This window comes from Xiphophorus hellerii, chromosome 5 (assembly GCF_003331165.1).
Source record: "Xiphophorus hellerii strain 12219 chromosome 5, Xiphophorus_hellerii-4.1, whole genome shotgun sequence".
NCBI lineage: Eukaryota > Metazoa > Chordata > Actinopteri > Cyprinodontiformes > Poeciliidae > Xiphophorus > Xiphophorus hellerii.
The window spans coordinates 28708833-28732592 of NC_045676.1; the positions used below are offsets into that span (position 1 = coordinate 28708833).

At 40.5% G+C, this 23760-nt stretch overlaps 1 protein-coding gene across 2 annotated transcripts in view; it reads right to left on the reverse strand.

Moving 5' to 3' along the window:
- The window catches only part of LOC116720303 (protein phosphatase 1 regulatory subunit 29-like), a 199969-nt gene that overhangs the window by 121824 nt on the left and 54385 nt on the right, over positions 1 to 23760 (reverse strand). For both annotated transcript variants that reach the window (XM_032563476.1, XM_032563475.1), the window contains exon 2: positions 1658 to 1890. The gene's annotated coding sequence lies outside the window, so the exon portion shown is untranslated. The remainder of the gene's footprint in view (positions 1 to 1657; positions 1891 to 23760) is intronic.

The following is a 23760-nucleotide window of genomic DNA, read 5'->3' on the forward strand; positions in this document are numbered from 1 at the left end:
TTAGCATGGCTAATGCACATGGCTCTTCCTCACTACATTACCGCTGGCGCGCGGCTGGTGTTCCACATTGCGGTAGAGTTGCCCTGACACAACGGCTGATTTCCGGGCGACTGAACTAAGTCAAGCCTGTGGTTTGACTCGGTCTCGTCAGGAGGGATTCAAGGAGGGAAACTCCCAGGTAACGCAAGCGAGTCGAGTCTTTGACGAAATATGGCCTCGGACGAGTCATTTCATACATGCGCATGGGAGGTCTGCAAGGGGAGGGCTTGGCAACGTCTCAGCTTTCCACTGTGTTTGAGGAGCTTTAGGAGAACCTGGCACTCCGAACAGGCAGAATGGAGAGGGAGAATATGGATGAATAGATGATGAAGCAGATTAGCTTAGCATCCTGGGGTTTCATTGTTTAGCCCTACGCTAATCACAGTCCAAACATGTTTACCAAAAGCTAGTCATCGAGGAACATAACATTGTTTTATTTTGAGTATGACTTAACTGAAGCAGCAGGTAGGATAGAAATGATAAATTGCCATCGTTAGTAATTGTTGATGGATGCAAAAGTCTACCCAATACACACAGCTCTCACACACACACACACACACACACACACACGCCCACCCACACACACACACACACATTCTAAAACAATGATTTAGGAAAACTACAGAAAGCCAAAAGGCACAAGAATGTAATTACTTGTGTCATTGGTTAAATGGATAGTCTGCTTGTATTTCAGTGGTGACAGACCTTCACTACTTTCATTCTAATTCAAATTTGATTATTTTTCAAAATGCTAATGAACTGAAGTTCAGTAATAGATCCCAGACAAAGCAACATGGACTTAGAATTTAGTTTTGTGGTAAAAATTTTTGTTTTGTGGTAAAAGACTATTTATTACTTCTTTTTTTTTTAGGCAACTGTATGGTACTACATTCATAGCGCCACAAACACAAACACGGTTCTTGGAAAACATTCCCATTTGAAATATTCTTATTTTGGATGCCACTTACTTAAAGAAGTGTGATCTAACCTGAACTCAGTGACTGTATTTAACCATATGTTCAAATTTCTCCTTACTATTAAAAATAGCCAGCAGACTCAAACAAAACAACATTCAATCCACTAAAAGTGTATCAGTGCATCTCACCAAAACCAGAGATTAGAGGACAAGGAGGTTGTCCTGCTGAAACCAAATAGGTACAGCTCAGAAATATATTTGTCTTTCCTAGACGACATTGCAATGTTTTCAAACTTCACCATGACATGAGGCTGAACACACAGATCCACTTCCACAGAGCAGACTTGTTCAGAAAAGTTCCTGCAGAACATTTTCTTCTTCAAGGCATCGCTGGCAACAGTTGCCTTGCTTCATCAGCTACACAAGTTGGGCCGGGATTGGTCAGAACCCGCCTCCCCCCGAGACGCAAAAAAAGTGTTATTGTGCTTATTGTGTTCTATTTCACGGTGCAGCGCTGCTGAATGCCGCCAGTTGTTCTTGCTGGGCTCGGGAAAAAGCTTCAGTGCAGGAACCTTCACCAGAAACATGGTGACCCGTCAAGCTTCGTCAAGAACAAGACTGAGCAACAAACTCCATGTCTCCCCGCTGGTTGAAATGACAGATTCTCATATTGGAACTAAATGTACGAATGGAGGAACTCACCTCTACTTGAGCTGGAGTTAATTCAGAACATGCAGAGGTGGAGACGTCCTATCCGCTCGAGAGCACCGCCTCCTGGTTACAGTCTTCTAACTTCTTCAGTAAAGTGAAACTCTTTCAGACTCTGAATGCTGGGTAATATTTTACCCCTCCCAAAAAGTCTAATTATATCTAGAGGTCCGTGTCCAATTTGATCCGGTTCCTGTGTCCGAGGAGCTTTGGTAGCAACACTTCCCCTGGGCAAAAACGAGAGAAAAGAGAGAGAAGAAAATGTAAGTAGGTTTTTTATTGTTTTGTTTTATTTATTTATTTATTTTACATATTTACAGAAAATAAAACTCAAAAGGAAAACCAAGTTAAACAGTGAGTATTGATTAATTGTACATATTTGTAGAAATGATCTCTGGCTCAATATTCCTAAGTATCTACAGCTATGAGTGGACGTTTATCGTATCGTTTGTTATTTATCGGGATAAATTCCTCTGATTTAGCGATAAATGTCAATTAACGATGTTTTAAAAAACCCAAAACAGTTTGCATTGTCGCGATTGCTAGTTTGATCATTTTCTCCACCATTTGTTCCAGGACAGTATCAACGAATATCAACACATTTGAACATATGATTAAATGCAGTGACCGTGTGCAGCTTAGTGACAGAGATCACACTTATTTATGTGACTGGTGTCCTAAAAAAAAGCGTATTTGTTATGCTTTTATCGTTACCGTGACAGCACCACAAAATATCATAACATTCTAAGTCCATGTCACCGGCCCCGTTTATGGCTTATTTCCATTCCAGTTCAAAGCTGAAATGCGTCTCATTAAGTATGCAGCGAATGTCTCTGTGTGGTGCCAGGAAGACGGCGCGGACCAGCTTCAGCTTTGAGAATAGTTCACAGCAGGAATGGTTCATGATTGTTGACAAGTGAGGTCATCTATTATTTATTCACTCATTTGCTTAGATATGACATTCAAACTGGAAGGGAAAAAAAGTTCATAAATTATAAGGAATGAGGGAAGCATCTGTTTACAGTAATAGAAGAGTTTCGCACAAACGTGGAAAATATTCACAGCTTGTAGCAGCTTGTTTGTTAACAAATGCTGCAAAAAAAAAATGTAGTAATGTTAATGATAAAAAGAGTGTTTTATATGAATTCTGAAAACACACACCAGAACTGAGCAAATAAAAATAATTAGTATTATTCAATAGAATTTCAATACAGCATAAATGTGGGTATTTACTATACCTGCTTTAATTATTACGACAAAGTTAACACCATATATTGTTACTCTTAATATATAATCTTTTATACCAGATTTATACAAATCTTACATCCATACAAGCCCAGTCGACAGGTCTGAGAAAACGAGCTGAAATTCTGCCAGAGACGCTCTCTAGCTCCGTAGTGTCTGAAGTGAAGCCATCTGCAGCCCTTAAATTGATTTGCAGCAAATGACTGTAATTTAAAAAAATGTTCCAAATCAATTTGACGTAAATGGAAACTTGCATGGAGCTAAATAAATGGAAACTTTTAAAACCTGCCTAAAGCAAAATGCTCCACTAACGAATTGAAGTCGGTTCGCCTTTGGTTGACCATTTTTTAATTGTATAGAGAGAATGGAACCACAAACAGGCTGAATTCAGCCGAGTTTAATGGAGGCAAAAAGGTTTTTCAGAAGGTTTGTTTGGACTCGGAACATTACGACACAATCTGAACTGGATATCAAAGTAAATATGTCCAAAGAAATGTTTTTGTATCACCATTTTAGACTTTTTTACAGTTAATATGACACAAAGTGTTTTCTACATTTTTGTGAAAACGTTACTTTCTTAAAAGATGTGATCTTGGAACAAACATCTGAAGGCTTTCTCGACTCAACAGCTTTAAAAGAAGAAAGAAAATAGATTTCCCAACCCGGCCTGGGATTGTACAGTAATCAACAGAAGTGAGCCAATACTTAGCCTCTATCTAATACTTGCATTTCCTTGTTATGAACAGTTGTGAACTGCACTCAAGTGCATTAAAGCTATTAAAATCAACATTATGATTATATTAGCCTGACATTTCTGTAGCTCTGAACGCAGCAAAGAAAACAACCTTAATTCATTCTGTACATTGTGTCGTGTATCAAAAGAATAAACGGCAGAAAATCTTCATTAAGCGGTTCTTAAATCAAAAATATCAAACGCGTGTGGTTAAGTGTAAAGGGATGAGTCGACCAACAGTCAACATAATACAAGAACATGCGAGGGGGCATGGGAAACTTAAATGTCACAGCACATTAATGCAGGTCACCATCAGCTTTCATAACCTGTGAGTTAGAGGATGGAGCTGGTGCAAGTGCTGGAGAGACATTAAGTAGAAGGAACCAAGATGAGTATTTTTATCTCCATCGGCCTGCGAGGCCTTTGGCGTTAAGCAAAGGTTAGAAGATAGGGGGACAGAAAATAAAGAAGAAAAGCAAGTTAGATTGAATGTTAAGGAAGATGGCTGACTGTAATTCAATAGGATAGCGGACCAGAGAACATGTGGAGAACATGGGGGAATTTTTCTGTCATACTTTGAGAGCGCACATTTTCAGTCTGAAAGCAGGATTTCATGTCTTTTGTTCTTAAAACTCAATACTCGTGCTTACATTTTCATTTTGAAAGCCTCACTTCATGTCTTTCTTCTTAAAACTTGTAATGTTTGTACTCAAACCTTTCTCCTCGCGCTCAGAACTTGTCTCCACTTGCAAAACTCTCTGCTCGCTTACGAAACATTTTCTGCTTGCTTTTGGAGCAGAAATGCACCGTTGCTTGGCAACCTCTCAAGCAACGAGAGGTTACCAACGAGAGAATGAGAGTGTTGTACTGGGTGTGTTTGTTTCCTGTAAGCAAAAGTATTAAAGATTTTGAGAACAAAAAACATGAAATCCTGCTTTCAGACTGAACATGTGTGCTCTTGAATTATGGCAGAAAAATTCCCCCATACGTAGAGGGATAAATATAAGTGCTAGAAGAAGAGCAGAAGGAAGAGGATGGCAGTTTGGACATTTATTGGAAACCAAAAAATAAAAATAAAAAGGAGCTCACAGTGAACCCTGGTCATTATCCACACTAAATACAGCTGTGGAAATAAGCATCAGACAGGTCAATGTTTGTCCTCAGTAAATATGTTTGTAATTGAGCTATTGACATGAAATTCACACCAAATGTTAACAACACAAGTAATCCACACAAAGAATAAACAAACCGTCTGTGAACTAGGTTATGTGTAATAAAGTGGAAGTACACAGGCGGTGAGAAGAGAAGCATATGGTGATAGGTAAAAATAAAGAAAAATTTCATAACCTTTGTAAACTTGTTTTTCCAAACCTACTGATGGCAATGAACAGCATCAGAACCATAATGCAGAATAAAAAAACAACATTAATTCACCGTAAATCAGCAAAGAGCATCTGTTCCTTGCAAAACTTGTGATAAATGAGTTAAAAATAATAAAATAATCAGAAGAGCTTTCCAAGACCTAAAAGACCTGGAATTAGCATAAGCACTTCTCCCATTACAAAAATAACTGCATTTCTACTGACCATATAACTGCGCAATTTGACATTTTGAAAACAAATGCGCCTAATGGAAACACGGCACTTTTGAAAATAAAAACTAAATTTGTTTTTAATAAAACGCTTTGGTGCTGGGATGAGATGGCTTTTTTGGCCGTATCAAAATTTGTGTATTTCACAAAACTGCAACGGAAGCACTTTTTTTTCGCATCACACAAGTCACGTGATCAACAACCGGAAGAAGATGACAGGAAGTAGTTGGTCGGACGGTTTTCAGCAACTTGCTGCGTCAACAAACTTCTTTGCCGAAACGCAGCAATTGCAAAATTGTGTGTTTTTGACATTAGCAGAAGACTTTCCATTACAAAGTCTTGCGCACATTTGTAATGGATACGCAGTTGATGAGAAATGCGCTCAATTGGAATGGTGTTCAAATTCAAAACTCCATTGAAGAAGAAAAAGCATGTGGAAATTCAGTTAAAGTTTGTGAGGAACACAATATAGTATATAATATAGTATATAATACAATATAAATAGCCTACTGAGAGTATATTTGCTCAAATTATACTTTAACTTTTAAAAATCACTACGCATTATGTTTGGAGAAGTGGCACTACACATTGTTCTAAAAACACCATGGCAACGGTGATGTCAGCAGGTCATTTTGTTGGGTTATCTTTGAGCATAAGGAACATGACTGAAGGAAACAAAAGAAGGAAGAGTTTGATCAGAACATCCATAATGAAACTCTAAAGATGAAACTTGCCTGGATTTGTCCCGCCAGACAGTAAAATGATCAAACACACAGAGAAGGAAGATTTCAGCTGGTTTCAGAAAATAAAATAGAACTGCTAGAGTCGACCAGTCAGTCACCACATCAGTTTCTGTGTGAACTGAGGATCAAAGTTCATAAAGTCCTCAGAAACTTCAATTCAAAGCTGATTTGTGGACAAATGGGTCAAACTATAATCTGTGAAATGCATTAAAATCTGTGAAATGCATCAATTACATTTCAGAAAGTGTGTTCAATTGCTCAATCATTTAATGTACTGTCTAAATAATAGATTAACTTCTTTTGATTTCTGTCAGTTGAGTTGTTACCAATACCTGTTGTAAATCTCGTCGTGAAATTAATGTCAGCGTTGACGTATTCAACACTTTTTTGGGATTTTTGTTTTTTCTGTGTAAAGTGAAATAGCTATAAATGGGATTTAGCAAAGGTGACAGAAGCGTATTAACACAAGCCCTTTTTTTCCTCTTACCTCTGACTGAGGAAGGGAGGAAAAAAAACAGAAAAGATTCTGGCTCGAATTCAGACAAGAACAAATGTGTCAAAATGAACTTTTGATCCACAGCAATGCCCAACAGTGAGCTTTAGGCTATTTTGTTTTGGGGAAATGGAAAAAGAGAGGAAGGGAACACGGTGCATTACTGCACAGGACGACAGATGGCTGGATTGGCAGATGCAGAAATAAGAGAAAAGAGGAAAAAATGCAAACGCAACAATACAGTTGAATTAATTCAAGGAATATTTGTCTTGCACTTTGTTGTGAGCTGGATCAGAGTAAGAGGGCTTATGGGGGCTGTTTTGTTTTTTTCTTACTTATCAATTTTCATTTATCTTTTATCAATAATACTACTTTTTACAATTCTCTAATGTAAGATAAGATTTGTTGCATTTTGGTGGAACCCATTTTATAGCACAATCAAGTATCTATGTTACCTTCAGTTGTTATGAAATTGCTATATGTGTCATGAAACGGTGTGGTGAGGTGGTGAGGCAGACGCAGCGGACCCAGGTAAGATGAATATGATGATTTTAATGGTGAAAACTAGTCAAAACAACGAGCAGCAGGCACATGGACACACTGACGACAAATAAGCTAAACATTGACGAGGACCCGACGAGGAACAAGGAACACAGGTGGAGTTAAATACACGGGAGGGTAATCACAGAAACGAGACACACCTGGGAACAATCAAGGGGAGGACAGGACAACGAAGAGACTTAAGGACACAGAAAACTCTAAATAAACACAGAAAACACAGATCCTGACAGTACCCCCCCCTCAAGGGCGGCTACCAGACGCCCACAAAACAAAAACACAACAAGGGTGGGCGGAGGGGCGCCGGACGGGGGGCCAGAGTCCAGAAAAAACAAAAAACAACCCACCATTGTGGGCGGAAACACAGGAAGGGCCAAGAGTCCAAAAACAACAAAAAACTACCCACAGGGTGGGCGGAGGCAAAGGAGGCGGGAACCACGGAGGTGGTCTGGCGGTCGTCCGCGGCGGCGGGAACCACGGAGGTGGTCTGGCGGTCGTCCGCGGCGGCGGGAACCACAGAGGCGGTCCGGCGGCCGTCCGCGGCGCTGGAGGCGGGAACCACGGAGGCGGTCCGGCGGCCGTCCGCTGTGCTGGAGGCGGGAACCCCGGAGGCGGGAACCACGGAGGCGGTCTGGCGGCCGTCCGCTGCGCTGGAGGCGGGAACTACGGAGGCGGTCCGGCGGCCGTCCGCGGCGCTGGAGGCGGGAACCCCGGAGGCGGTCCGGCGGTCGCCCGCGGCACTGGAGGTGGCGACGAGGAGTTCCGGGGGCCGCCCACAGTCGGCGACGACGAGCACCCAGAGGCAGGGTCTCAGGTGGAGCGCACAGAGTCGGGGTCTCGGGTGGAGCGCAGAGGGTCTGGGTCGGAACGCAGGGGGTCTGGGTCTCTGGAGGAACGGATAGGGTCTGGGTCTCTGGAGGAACGGATAGGGTCAGGGTCTCTGGAGGAACGGATAGGGTCAGGGTCTCGGTAGGAACGCAGGGGGTCTGGGTCTCGGTAGGAACGCAGGGGGTCTGGGTCTCGGTAGGAACGCAGGGGGTCAGGGTCTCGGTAGGAACGCAGGGGGTCAGGGTCTCGGTAGGAACGCAGAGGGTCAGGGTCTCGGTAGGAACGCAGAGGGTCAGGGTCTCGGTAGGAACGCAGAGGGTCAGGGTCTCAGGAGGAACGCAGGGAGTCTCTGGAGGAACGTAGGGAGTCTCTGGAGGAACGCAGGGAGTCTCTGGAGGAACGCAGGGAGTCTCTGGAGGAAGTCCAGGGCGAAGCCTTGGAACCGGCTGCGGAGGCGAGCCGGAGCGAAGCCTTGGAACCGGCTGCGGAGGCGAGCCGGAGCGAAGCCTTGGAACCGGCTGCGGAGGCGAGCCGGAGCGAAGCCTTGGAACCGGCTGCGGAGGTGAGCCGGAGCGAAGCCTGGGAACCGGCTGCGGAGGCGAGCCGCGGCGAAGCCTGGGAACCGGCTGCGGAGGCGAGCCGCGGCGAAGCCTGGGAACCGGCTGCGGAGGCGAGCCGGGGCGAAGCCTGGGAACCGGCTGCGGAGGCGAGCCGCGGCGAAGCCTGGGAACCGGCTGCGGCTCCGGAAGGCGACGAGGGGCCGGGTGCACCGGCGGCTCACATCGCTGTCTCCGAGCGGGCAGCGGAGGTGGCGGCTCCGGAAAGCGACGAGGGGCCGGGTCTGCCGGCAGCTCACGTCGCTGTCTCCAGGCAGACAGCGGAGGAGGTGTTTCCGGAAAGCGACGAGGGGCCGGCTCCACCGGCGGCTCAGGTCGCTGGCTTCCCTGACGGAGGTATCGACGGGGGCCGAATCCGGGGGGTGCTAACACCAGCCTTGTACCCCGGAATAGCTCCCGCTGCAGGTCGGCGAGGGCTTCAGCCAGCTCCCTCTCCTCCCTGCCGGATCTCCGCCTCGGTCCGCTCTGCCTTTTAGGAGGGAACCTCACTCCAACTGGGTCCATCATGAGCGAGCCTCACCGATCGGTCTGGTCGGGTCCTTCTGTCATGAAACGGTGTGGTGAGGTGGTGAGGCAGACGCAGCGGACCCAGGTAAGATGAATATGATGATTTTAATGGTGAAAACTAGTCAAAACAACGAGCAGCAGGCACATGGACACACTGACGACAAATAAGCTAAACATTGACGAGGACCCGACGAGGAACAAGGAACACAGGTGGAGTTAAATACACGGGAGGGTAATCACAGAAACGAGACACACCTCGGAACAATCAAGGGGAGGACAGGACAACGAAGAGACTTAAGGACACAGAAAACTCTAAATAAACACAGAAAACACAGATCCTGACAATATGTATCATTCAGGTGTTTTGTACAGCCAGATAGTTGCCATGGGAGATTAAAGGATTTCTCAAACATGCATGACAGAGTCAAAGCAACACTCCAGGTCTGTTTTTGATGAGGGGAAAACATTATAACATGATGTCGATTTTACATGATACCGCCCCCTTCAATTTTCTTTCCTTCTGTGTGTACTGTGATGCTAACCAGTGCTACTTATGAGCTTGTCAAACATATAAATAGAGCCAGAGATATAACTGTTTAACGCAGCACTTTAACTATTTGATTGGACTTGAATTCTGTTCAGCGAGCCTCCGACCTGTAACGTCACCAACCATGCTGACCACAGTGTCAAGTATGAAAACTGACCAGAAATGATTTTATTTACTCTCCATAGAGTTCGCCAACAGTAAAAATGTCACCCGGTCTTACAGCCGACTGCCAGCCGCTACAGCAGACAGCAAGCCGAGGCTGCAGGAGAAAAAGACGCCTGCTGCCATGCAAACATACAGTCTGTGCTCACACATGTCAGTAGACGGAGGGTCTGTAAGAAGAAGAAAACAGAGTGTGGGCTTTGAAGGAGAGAGAACATAAAATAGATTTACATAGAGTGGGGGTTTGAGTAGATGGCTGCATGTTTCTCATCAGCTGTCAGTGGAATCCATTTGCTCTATTGCTTTCCTTTTTTCACCCTCACCTTCTCCCCACAGCATGCTGCAGCCCGGATAACGTCCGTTTAGTACGGGACGCAAGCATGGAGAAAATCTTCACATTCGTGTTTGTTATGCTCATTCTGTCCAATTCTTTTTTCATTTCTCATCTGAAATCCAATATTTTCTAAATTATTAGTAGCGGAGTGAAAAAAATACATAAAAATTAATGCTGCAGCTATAATGTGTTTTGGTGATTCAGCTCTCTGCATTTTTAAAAAAAATATGAGTGGGTGAGCAGATGACATTTGGATGACTGCCACACAGTCAGAACACATTGCTTCTGTCAGTATTAATGGGGTAGATTTCTTTTTTTTTTAACACTCTAGGAATTTTGAAGTGTTTTACCGTCTCATAACCGGACTGGTCGAAAAGCCCGATCGTCAAAGAGATTTTAAAATATATATAAATCCGAGGTATGTCTCTAATTGCAAGATTGTTGCCATTTTCTGTGAACCAAAAAAAAAATTAAAAATTTATATATATATATATAAAGTTCATTAGCAAACCAAATAGGCTGTAAAAAATAAATTACCTTTTTATTTTCTAAATATTACAATGCACTGTGAGCAAATATTAGAATGTGAGCCGCACCGTGAATAAAAGTTGAATATGACAAGACTCAAGCTACATGTTAAAAAATGATTTTTTTGTTTTCTCTACATCTATAAATAGTTTTAAACTAGTTTTTAACCACTTAACTGCCACCCTTAAAAAGTTTCTATGTTTTTAGTGGTGAAATTCAACTGCAGGGTACAAAAGATCAGAGGAAACAAAAATTCTCCTCCTGAAAATCTTAAAGCACCAGATTGATATTTGAGATTTCCATTTTCATTCAAATTATCCTTTCATCTGCACAGTGTCATTGTGTAACAGCTAAAAGTTTTTGTTTTTTTAAAGTCACTACAGTGGATCATTGAAAAGTAGAAAAAAAAAATACAATTCCACCTTCCTTGAGAAACTGGTAAAACTGTGTAAAAATCCAAACATTCAAATATTTTAGAAAAAAGAAAAATCAGCAAACGGACAAATTTTTCATAAATTTTCTCAATTTCAAAAGAGAAATCCACAAGTTTCACCACAAATAGGCAAAACTGTTTATTATACAGTATGTATAAAATGACATTTAAAAATTAAACTAAATTAAAGCCTTTACATTGAGTAGATTCTACTATGACTACATTGAAAAATAATTACTGTTTAACAAAATCAATGACTAATTTTCTGTAAGATAATTCTGACTAATGTACTTTCTGTTAGGAACCGCTAATAAATAATTATAACTCAGTGTAACTAACTTCCTGTTTCCCTGGGCCTTTAAGGGGCGGGATTACTAGAGAGGGTAGGAGCTTCTTAAAGAGACAGAGGCTAATTTCAATGTATCACATACAGCAATGATGAAAGATCAAATTTCATTTTTATGTCATTTTTGATATACACAGCACTTTCATAACAACTAAAGGTAACGTAGTTACTTGGAAAATACACAACGCCCGCCCTTCATCATCAAACAATATCTCAAACAGGAATCAAAGTGATACAGGTAGAAAAAGGACAAAATGACAACACTGCGAGAAAATATGAGCAGACTGGGAGGAGGGAGAGAGAAGGAGAAAAAAATAAGACATTAAGTCGGCGGAGGACGGTGAAGGTGAACAAAGAGAGATGAGCAGCTATTTGGGTAAACTTGCATAAAACAAATGACTCAATGGCTTAAGAAGAAGGATATAAAGCTGCCAACGCACATCTAATGTTCACCAAAAGCTACCCTTAGTGGGAAGATGAGATAAAAGGAACAACAACAAAAAAAAAACAGAGATTTTATTCTCAGCTTGTTTGGTAATATGGAAGGAGTTTCTGACATAATATAACAGATGAGATAGGTTACTTTTTCTTCATAACTTGCACATCTCTGCTGTTTCTTGATGGGTTTTTTTCCCTTCTCCTCAGAAAACGTGGTGTTGGAGCTTGTGCCCGGATAGTGAAGGTCGTTAGCCCTCAACACAGCTGTCCGGAGTTTAGATTCCCAACCCTGCGACCTTTGCTGCATCTCTTATCCTTTCTCTCTCTCTCTTGTCCGAAACGCGGTGACTAAAGGTCACTAGTACCAAAGAAATCTCAAAAAGGTGAAGGCGCTTCAGCAAAGAAAAACAAAGTACCGCACAAATTCCTCTATTCCAATTTCCTGCCCTTTGTAGAAAACACTTCACATTTATCAAATCATGGCACTATCCAAAATTACAAACTGTGATTCACTGTTGATTACATTCTGCAGTGTGCAGATAAAAACAAGATTTAAAAAGATTGTTTTGACATGAAGGTAAGCTCCTTGATTTAAAACAGTCATCTAAAAATGTATGTAGCAATGACATGGTGAGCACATTCTGCTTGGTTTTAAATTCTCTCTCAACTTTAGAGAGACCTTCTCTTCCTGAAAACAAAAACAAACTAGGTTTTGTCTGCTCAACTGGTTTGACAGATTGCTGACTTTTCTGTGTGAAAGCAGAATTGTAATATTACTACATGCCTTGCATTGCGTGAATGATGGATATGTAAAAAAAAGCACGAAAATCACACTGAAAATGGCAACAAATAGACCAGTTTTTCTCAATTATTAACGCAAGTTTTCAAAAGAGAAAACGTGCAAATGATGATGTGCATTTTTAGACTTGGTAAAAGCACACACGGTGTCATTGTGACCCCATCAGACCGCACAGGCAGAGTAAAAAACTCCTGGGGTCTAAATGACCCAGTCTCTTAATACCATAAAAGAGTTAAATACAAGGATAAAGTTGTAATTTCATAAAACTCCACAACAAAATGAGAAATGCTGAACATCTTATGAATTCATAGTTAGTATCGGTTTTACAAATAGGCATATGCTTAACCTTTTAACAAATCAGAATGAAATTATTATCAGACACAGGACTTTGAAACAACTGGCCACCGTCCATTCAAAGAAAGAACCAACAACTTGCTGAGCTGGTCACATCAGATTTTTAGAACTCTATCAAAGCTTTTTTTTTTTTTAATAAAGTGACTTTTTTCCTTATAATTTTACAGTTTTCTACAGGTAGTAATGTGTCTTTATTCTGCCAATTGTATAACTATTCTGGTAATGACTTTGTTATCGTAATATTATGACTTTAGTCTTGTTTTTTTTAAATAATTCTCTTTATCTGATCCTAGTACTCCGTCATACTCGTTTTACTAACCTCTGCCGCTGATATGTTTCAAAACACCCGCGCTTGAATCCTCCATTGTCAGCTCCGTTTACACCAGCATGACGGCTGCTTCTTCTACTGACTTAAACAGGCAGCCTTTTGATTAATTTGAACACTGCTGCCACCTAGTGACCAGAGGCTTGTTTATCAGTCAAGTGCTGTTCTAAAAGGGCTGGATACAAGTTCAGAGAAAACTCAAATTCAGGTTTGGCTGCTTTATCTCAAAATTTCCCGGGTGAACTCAGGTTCTTATGTTTTTACTTTTCTGTTTTCGGTTGTTTATTGCAAAAACACTGTACTGGAATCATGACTGGAAATCCTCGGTTGCCAAAATGGGTAATATTCACTGCAGTTTAAAAATGACCATTGGGTGGATTTACATTTGCTTACTTTTGTGGACATCCAGGTTACTGTTTGTGAATGTTTAGCAAAGAAACACTTCAGAAACTCGCTTCAGCTGGAGGAAAGCAAATACATGTGGCCTTTTGTTTTCTCTTTGCCTGCCACCACTCAGCTTTGAAAAAGATGAAACTCACAGAACATGGATAAAAGAAGAATGAGGCCAAATGGTTTATCAATATCAACAGTGGGAGCGCAAACTACAACGAATTGAACTGAATGGCCATCACGGTTCTGTCTATCTTTACACAGCATTTGCTTTGCTCCCTCATTAATAAGGCTAATATGGATAAATGAGTTTTTGTGTCTCTTGTTTTTTGTTGTTTTGGTCTCATAAATCACCATGGCGCGGTTCTCATTCTAATTAGGGTTGTCTGGGTTGGGAGTTGGCACGGGAACCCCACGCAACAGGCCAAAGTGTCAGTGGGGGACGGAAAATGGTGGGCGATCACAAAACAAACACCATAGAGAAAGAAAAAAGAACAACGGCAAACAAATCTAAACAGAGTCAAAAAGCATATGGCGGTGCTCGCTGTGCGGCGCAGGTGGGACACATGACCGACTCCGCAAACAAAAACAAACAAGTTTTATGACCTCATCTGTTATTGTCAGACAATACGATAAGCAGAAAAAGGTCAATCTTGTATCTTATCACTTTCATCCTTTTTATCCCTATAGGTTCACAACGCTTTATTTGCATGAACGTTATTTTTTTGTTCCTTTTTTTAAAGCCTTCTTGTTTGCAGAGAGTGCAAAGCCCATTTTATACCTGTTTAATCATTTATCTAGCTGGCCTGCATTTAATGGGATTGATCAACCAATTGGCATGCTTCCTTGGGAGCCGGTCTTTCTAATTGGTGACGTGTGGAAAATGAGCTCACACCAATTAGGTCAAAATCAGTCAACATGATGGGCTGTAAACAGGGCAGAGAGAGGAATACCTAAATAAGCATTTCAAAGGTGCAACTGTGTGTTTGACATGTATTAATTTGACTTAGTCACTGAGATGATACAGGGTGACTTCATTATACTGTCCGCTGCAGTATCACTCACCACTGAAATTATCCAGAAAGTTGTTTTAGTTGGTTGCTGTGACAACTGACATGGTTGTCAGGATAAACAAAACCATAACTCTGATATTGTAATTCCTTCATGCTGCTTGTATTAGATATTTCGCCGAAGGAAGTGACAACTTTTAAAAACCCGTTTCTCCCTGGAGGTACCTGTGATAATAGGTGGCTAGATTCCTGCCAAATATTTTTTTAACACAACTTTGAAAATAATCTCAAAATAGCGACACCCTACTGCAGTTTATTGCCACCTGCCAGGCTATGTGTTTAGCTCTACAGATCTGAAAAACAAAACAACTTTTAATTGGATTTTCCCTGCCAGGTATTACAAAAAAATGTAGTATCTGTCATACGATTTTTTTTTGATAATTTTACACCAGTGGAAGCAGATTCAAACGAAATCTCTGAGGTGTTTTTCTTGATAGAAATATTGACATCCTATGCTTCTAAATTTTTGGAACCATAGAGAGATACTCCATTCTAAAACTAATTTATTCTTTACTTTTTTTAAAAAATCATTAGAACAGATAACTTAGTTGAAGGTGCTGTCAGGAAGCTATCATAAAAGAAAATAAATAAAGTATTCAACCTACTGGATATTTTTACCCTCATTTTTGCTTCAACAAATCAATCATAATCAACAAAGTGATAAATGAATTGCAAAACAAAACTCTTTAATGTCAAAGTGAAAACTGACATTTACAAAATAACAAGGATAAAAAAGTTATATGAAAAATAAGTGACTTACTAAATATTAATATCTTTTAAAGTGACTGAACTAATTTAACAGAGGTCCAGTCAACTAGTTGTCTCACTATGAGGAGAGTGGGGGATTACATGAGTGCAGTGAGAATGTCTCAATGATTGTTGTATAAAAACATACAGTATGTGTCATTAATTTGTTAATTAATTATTATTCCTGCCTACAATTACAGTGTGAAAACAAAAGAACTCTCCTTTCAAATTAGAGAAGATATTATCAAAAAGTATAGGTCAGGGGATGGATACAGAAAAGAAAATTATATGGTGTTGAACACCCCCAAATTTCAACAAATTTTGTTGATGGTGATTTTTTTCTAAAAGCCATACAAAGGTCAAATCATCCAATAACATGAATACTACAGTATTTACAGTCACCGTATATCAACCCAAAAGCTTATCTGAAGATGTTAGATGTTTTTATACATCTCCTGTTCAGACTCTGATTTAGAAAAAATGTTCTTGACATTCACCTGACTTGCATTTCTGTGACTTTGTTTGCTTCAGGTTTTTATCAGCTTAAGGTAACTGATGTAATTTGAATGCATAACCAATAATGGGAAAATTCACAGAGCCTAATTTCAGCTAAAAAGGCACAGAGGATGTGAACCCAGACTGGCCTGGCAGTGAGTCAAGTACTCTATGCTAATGTACTGTGCATATGGCGCTCCCTAAAAGTAAATAAACCTTCAACACATGGCTGAACCACTCATTCTTGTTTTTGTAACAGAACTGGCCTTAAACAATGTGGTGACCACAGTGGGGACAGTCGCCTGCGAACACAGGTGTTATAAATATTAAACGACAGACATTTCCGCGCCACGTTCTGCATCAGTATAATCCGGAATCCTAACTGAACATTATTGCTTGTTCGACAATACAATTCCAACAATGAGTTGGATAAACTTTAGACGTTGAAAAGGAAAATCTATTTTAACTCTTTTAAAAAAAGACTCTGTTCCTTAAAGCAAAAATACGGTGAAAAATTAACTTCAAAAAAAAATTCTGATAGATTTTCATCACTGGTCTTGATCCAGATATAAAACGCCATGATAAAAGTTAATAATAAAAGCACATTTTTATGCAAGTTTGATTATTAAAACCTGTGCATTATCAATGCATTTTTCACCATTCATCCTCCCTCGTACATCAACGTGGCATCGCATGTCAGAGTGCGTTATTTCTTTGTATTGCGTCACCATGATCACAACGCTGATCTTTTGCTCTGTAGAGTTCGCTTTAACAAGCTGGTTAAACACCATGGTCACCCACCAAGCATGAAAACACATACTGGAGTTATTACAAAGACTGAAACTTCACCATTTATTCCTAATCGCATTCCAAACTATCAGCCTTCAGACTTTATGCCATGATGAGCCATAAAGTTTTAGACCCATCTCTTGTACTTTTCTTGCACCGTCATCTACCGTGTGATATTTTTGTCCTGTCCTTGCATATGGCAGAACCTGCGTCCTTTTCTGTCTCCACATAAATCAAAAGTGACAAAGATAAAAACACCTAAACGCAGTCACACCTGGCCTGCTTGGAGAGAGGAGGGGACAATCTAAAGTCTGGCTAGCATAGGCTCATTTATTTTGTGTGTATGTCTGTTTCATTATTTCACCACATGACTCTGCATAACTTGCACTCGTTATGGGTTACTATAAAAGAAAGTGATGGCTAAATATAAATGTATGTTTTTGAGTCCTTTTGTGTGTTCCATGCAGCAACACACAAAACCTAATTTACTTACTTGTCATTGAAGCGATTCAGTTAATTTCAATCAACTATTCTCTATTTTTTCAGTGTAATATTGATGAGATTTGCATGTCTGTACGAAAAAGCAGAACATGGACAGGCTCTAATGTCGTAAGCTTGCACTTTAAAAATGTGAACACAAACATACGTATGTCAGCATGAGTTCTGGGACCATGCACTTAAAAAAACAACAAAAAAAAAACCCCGAATCCTGACTGCTGAACATGAAGCAGCAAGGAACACTTTAAATTGGGTTTCCAAGACATACTGGAAGCTGTGCTCTTGCTATGCACAGTGTAATGATTCAGAGAAAGCTCTGAGTATATAATGAGTGGGCTGAAAGTGAGAGAAATGTGGATTTATGAAAAAACAGAAACTATTTTTGAAAAACTGGATTAAAAATGTAAAAGACCCACATTATCCTTTTAAATTGATCTACTTCTGATATTTACCAGGAAATACAGTACTTTAAGGTTAACACTGCCTGGCTGAAAGAGAGAGCTACCACTTGAATTTAAATGTGCAAATAAGTATGAGCTGCCTATTGGACAATTACTGCGCTGTCTACAGTCTACCACCTGGTAACAAGTAATTTAACACCAGCTGATGCAATTACTAGCGTCTAATTTCTTAAATAACCATGTGGAAAGAAATCTTGGGCTTGTAGAAACATGTTAGTCTGTTTAAGGAGATCCTAATCATTGGCATGCATAAAGCCGAGAAAACATCTAAAGAGATTGAAGAAACGACTGAAACTGAGTTGAAAACTCTCCAATGCAGATAAAAACTGACAGGACTGTGGGGAACCATCGTCTCTGAGGAAAAATTGTAGTTAAAAAAAACCCTGAATGACTGTGATCGGTGGTGATCATCTAAAACATTTGGTGACATCAATTTGAAGTAAAACAACAGCAGAGCTCAGGACTATGTTTAACAGTGAAATTAAAAACAAAGGGAACCCAGAGGATTGGGACAAAACAGATGTGTAGTCGTAAGAAAACCACTAACCAGAGGAAAAAGGCTACAATTTGCAAGGGAGCATAAACATTGGACTCTAGTGGTGTTCTCATACCTGACAGTCCGGTAAACTCGGTTAGATTGTGGGCCAAAATTGTAAAATTTGCAACATTTTCAGCTGGTGCGTTTCGCTTTCACATTGTACAGTGTTAACTGATCCGAACTAATTGAAAAATCTGTAAAAAAAAAAAAACTGCTGAAGGAAATGACAAAAACCTCAGAAGAAGACAATGAGGGCAACTTTTTTCTTCACATAGTGGAAACAAAACTGTAGCAGCATCAGATTTTAGCAGTTTTAGGATTTCTCTTTTAGGTAAAAGACCAAGTGCCATTTCTCTCGCCAACGCTATAGACCCCTGTATTTGGTTTGGTTGTATTTACCCAGAATTCCCTGCATTGTAGTTTGCTTCCTGCTTTTGGAACGATTTTCAGTCCGCTTGGCGTTCACATGTACATTTGAACCTCATTAGAGTTCATTTTAATCAAACCAGAAACCGAGGTTTTTAGGTGGACCAGAATTAGTGTTTTGGTCCACGTGAGAGTTTGACTACACATTCACACCTCCCCAAATGAACTGGACTTTCAATGCAAACGCACCGCAGTTCAATTAAAGCGGATTAAATAGGGCTGGTGTGAATGCACCCTAAGACAATGTAAGAAGGTCATGCGGTCTGATGAGTCCAGATTTACCCTCTTTCAGAGAGAATGGCACATCGGGGCAAGAAGAGAGGCAGATAAAGTGATGAACCAATCATGCCTAGTGTCTGCAGTACCAGGATGTGGGGCCAGTGCTGTGCTCTTGGGTTGCTGCATATTGAATGACCAGGTTATCCTATCAATGGATTGTTTCTGATCAGTCTGTAATCTGTTATGCCATTTCTCGCCACAAGCCAAAGCAGGACCAAGGTGCCTTTTACCCATCTGTTTGTGAAATTACCAATGCAGTGGTGGTGGTGTTAAGTCAGCCCACCTATTATACCTCAGACTCACCAATGGAGGTAGCTCCAGGTCCAACATTATTCAACTTCTGTAGGGGTGAGCCGATGCAGTGATAATATATGGCGTCTCAGACCAGCCAACAGCAAGAATTATGGATGTAAACAAGACTTGAGATATTGAGATTGAGCAAAGCAAAACTCCGGGTGGGTGTTTGATGAGGAAATGACATTATAACATGATATAAAGCTACACTTAGCTGATTGTGATCTACACTAGAGTTTAGATCAGCCCTAAAAAAATCCATCCCGAGCCAATAGACATTGTGTCCAAGTCCAATCCAACCCGACTAATTCACTTTAATTATAGGCCCAAACCCAACACACCCATAAACCAGACATTTTGTTTTATTGTCATTTTACTGCTTTTGTTTTCAGACCACCATTTATGTGTAACTTCTCCCGTTTTTAGTTTTTGTTTAGCATCTTCCAGCTCCATTTTGTCGCTTGTTGTAACCGCAGGGTAAGTCAAAGGGAAATCCTCTGGGATGTGTGACTGATGGGAGTGGAGCAGGGCAGAGCCTCATACACATCAACTTCTACACCCTACTTTCTTTATTTCCTCAACTTGTTAAGCACCAACTCCTCTGTCTAGATTATAATAAGTAGATTAACATCTTTATATCGTACATTCTTGTTTGGTTTTCTCTGTTGGACTTGGGCCACAGAAGCCCAAGTCCAACTCGACTATCAATGAATATCAATGAATTTGGGGAGGGGTTTGGCCCGACTCAGGCTACAAATCTAAACTCTAGTCTACGCTCAACAACAGGATAGATCCATTATATTTTTTTTATGACATGGCAAATTTTTACACCAGGCATGTGTAATGCCTCCTCTGCTCCTCATTCAGAGGCATCCCTCACACATCACTTACCAGGCCCAGGAACCTCTTAACAAGGTCTCTTCAGAATAAGACTTCCGAAGCCAGCGGTCTCTCATATAAAAACAATTAGAACGGCACCAGAGGATTGCACCTGTAGTAAAATAAACGGTAATATGACACATTTCTACACGCTGAAACTACAACAAGTCAGATTCGCAGCGCCAACAAATTGGCTAAAAACAGTTTGGCCTTGCAGTGCAGACATCATCACAAGCTACGGCATATTTGCAGGCAATTTAGTAATCACTAGTTCTTATGTGGATGCCATAGTAAACTTGCAGTTATTTTTATCAATGTAAAATGTTGGATGTCATTGAGTAAATACTTTAGTTATACCAGCAGTGGAATGAAGTTGATATTTCAGGAAGAATTTGTAAAAATCATTTACAATTCAAGTGTTGTTGTTTTTTTAATGAACTATGACCATGAAGCCTTTTCTTTCTTTCTTTTTTTTGAGCACACAAACATATTTTCAATTTTCACCTGAACTGAAGTATTTATGGTGAATTTCTCCATTACTTTAACTTCCCCCATGGCAATTTATAGTAAATGAAAAGCAAATGAAGAATTAGCTAATCATCCTCATTATGGTAGGATGATTCATATGGCAATTAAATCTTGTTTTTACTTTGCAATCAATGCAGGAGGTCTGCATCGCTTCAGGGGAAAGAAACCTGGGGATCGTTCCTCATCGGAAAACAGAACATGATTCCGGAAAACATGAAATGTGTTTGAAATTAATTCAAGTGAAGGACGATAGTCAGTCATACTCCAGACATACAGTATTTAGGTTTAAGTCTTTTTCATTTTGCCAAGTTTCTGCTGACTATAAGTAATGTTAATATTTAGAGTCAGAACTTTAATCCTTGAGATAAAAAATATCTCAAGGATACCAGTGAAAACATTGGTTTTATCCCAATAAGGAAGCCCATTGATTATTAACAAAGGTATAGCCAATTTTTGATAAATTCTTTAAGGAACATTTATTTTCTCTCAAAATGCTTTCACGTCATATTATTTTCTTTTTAGAGATGCTTGTCTAACTTCCAGTCAGAACAAAAAGCCTTTGGTTGACTGAAAACAAATGCAAATCTAAAAGTGAAAGGAGAGTTGGGCAGGGGCCTTGTGACAAGCAGAGGCAGACGACGTGAAGGTGAGAACAAAATGTAATTTTCGTCACACAACCATGACAATGAGAATGTGTTTCGGCAGTTCGGTCTAGAAATGCTATTTTAATAGTTCAAAGCCCAAGGACAGTAGAAACTGTGTTGACATTGCTGCAGAAGCTAAATTATCCAAATTATCTGTGAAAAAAAGAGTGGAGAATATGCATATATTCTTCTATATTTTGGGGGGCAGGGGTAATTACCCCCTTACCCCCTCAAGGAGGATAATTGGTGCTCCTGGATTGGCTGGTTTGTAAATGCTGGTTAGTCTCCATCAAACTGACATCAGTTAAAAACAAACAAAACTTGTTTATAGTAAATTTTCATGGATTTTCGTGGCGTTGGACATCCAACACATCTGAGTGTCAGACTTTCCAATGGCAGGTTTCTGATTATTTCATATCACTGTTTTTAATTAATGATAGGTCTGTGATTCATAGTTTTCTCAGTAAAAATGGATTTTGTGTGGATTGATATGTATCTATTAAAGTGATTTTGACTTCAGAGGAATGTTAATATGCTGGTTTCTGGAAACAGGAAACTTTTAACAAGCTCCCAGAAGCAATATTTGTCCTTGAAGGCGGAGCTAGGTCCACCAAGGCGTTTTGCACAGCTGAATGGTTGGCATGGAGATTAAATGATTTCTCAAACATGCGTGAAAGAATCTAGAGAACACTCAAGGATGGTTTTTGATGAGAAAATTATAACATGACATAAAGCCAAAAAAAGTAAATTTTTCACATTTCTGCCCCTTTAAAAAGTCACTGCGCATTGGCAGCAACCAATCTAAAATCTATTTCTCAGAGGTTGCTCGACTAGGTTCATTAAAGGTGTCACATTTTAAACATGTAAAACAGCAGCAATTTTCCATAATCGCAAATTTCACTTTATATGATGCAACTATTTCTGCAGCTCCAATTTGATAAATATTGTAGTAGAGAAGAGCCACAATTACAAAAACAAAAACCAAAAGAACTCATTACCTCCTAAAAAAAAAGAAACTTCATTTTCCTTCTTAAAAATCTCTGCAGTGTCTGCATGACATGAATTAAAACTGCAGCCAAGGAGCAGGGGGACTTTCACTGCTTAGCAACACGCTTTGTTCATAGAGATCAGTCAAACACATCTCAGACAATCACCGGGCCTTTAGACATGCTCCCGTATACTGTACATCACAACCTTCGGCGACGTACGGCTTTGAAGCGCCACAGCGGCTTACGGGTAGCTCTGCCGCCACTTGAAGCCAATCCAACAACATCAAACTCCTCACACCTGCGTAAAGTCTTCGGGGGCTTTCAGCGCCGGGGCCAGTCACCGAGGCAACTGCAAGCTGGTTGCATGTCCAACGCTGGCAGAGCTTGCCAGAAGTGGCGAATGCACCGACAGCGGCATGGAAAACAAAGGCACACGCAGGCTGTTTGATGGTGTGGTGGAAGGCAGAGTAGGTGGTAAACAAAGAAAGGGTGATTAAAGAAATGGTAGGAGAGAAAGGTGCAGCATCAGACATAAAGAGGTGGATGGGTTGTTGAGTTTTGTCAGTCAGCTCTGACAATCGTACCACACTCACATGTTTGAGAAAGTTGGCGTGTCCAGTAGACTCGGTTTGATTGAGGACCAGAGTTGCGACATTCGTTATATTTTCAGCTGCTGCGGTTCGCTTTCACTCTGCACTGGGTCAAACAAACCAAACCCTTTGAAAAACCTGTTCTCACCCCTCACCTGCGGTGACCACAGGAGGAAATGACATGAAATCTTCCAAAGAAGAACTTCATTCTTCGCAAAATGTAACCAAAAATGGAGTAACATCAAATTTTAGCGGTTGTAGGATTTCTCTTTTGTCATTGATAAAAGACTGCAAGCAATTTCTTCCACTAATGCTAGTGCTTTTTGTTTTGCTTGTATTTACCCAGAATGCCCTGCGCTGTAGTCCGCTTCCTTCTTTTGGAGTGGTCTCCTGTCACCTTGGCGTTCACATATACATTCGAACCGTACCGGCGTTCACTTCAACCGAACTGACACAGAGGTTTCTAGGCAGATCAGAGTTTGCATTTTGGCTGTTTAGCTTGCGCATTCACGCCTCCCCAGGCGAACCGGACTTTCAGGGCAAACGAACCAGCGTTTGACTAAAGCGGACTAAACAGGGCTGGTGTAAATGTACCCTTAGTCTTTTACCCTCATGTTCATGGCAGAGACCATTTACGCCTCATTAGTAAAGAGCAAGAGGTCAAAGAGGCACACATCGTGGAGGATGGTAGATGTTTGACTGCTAGAAGGAATACTTTGTGTTTACATTAAAAAAATCAAAGGCTAATGAGCTTTAACTACAGGAAGAAATATGGCCTCATATTAGAACTTCATTAACCTGAGGACCATGTAAAACATGCAGCACTGTGTCAAAGTCTGGTAAGCTTTAGATATTTTTCATGTATTTTCTTTTTGTTTTATATGAAACAAAAACCCTTT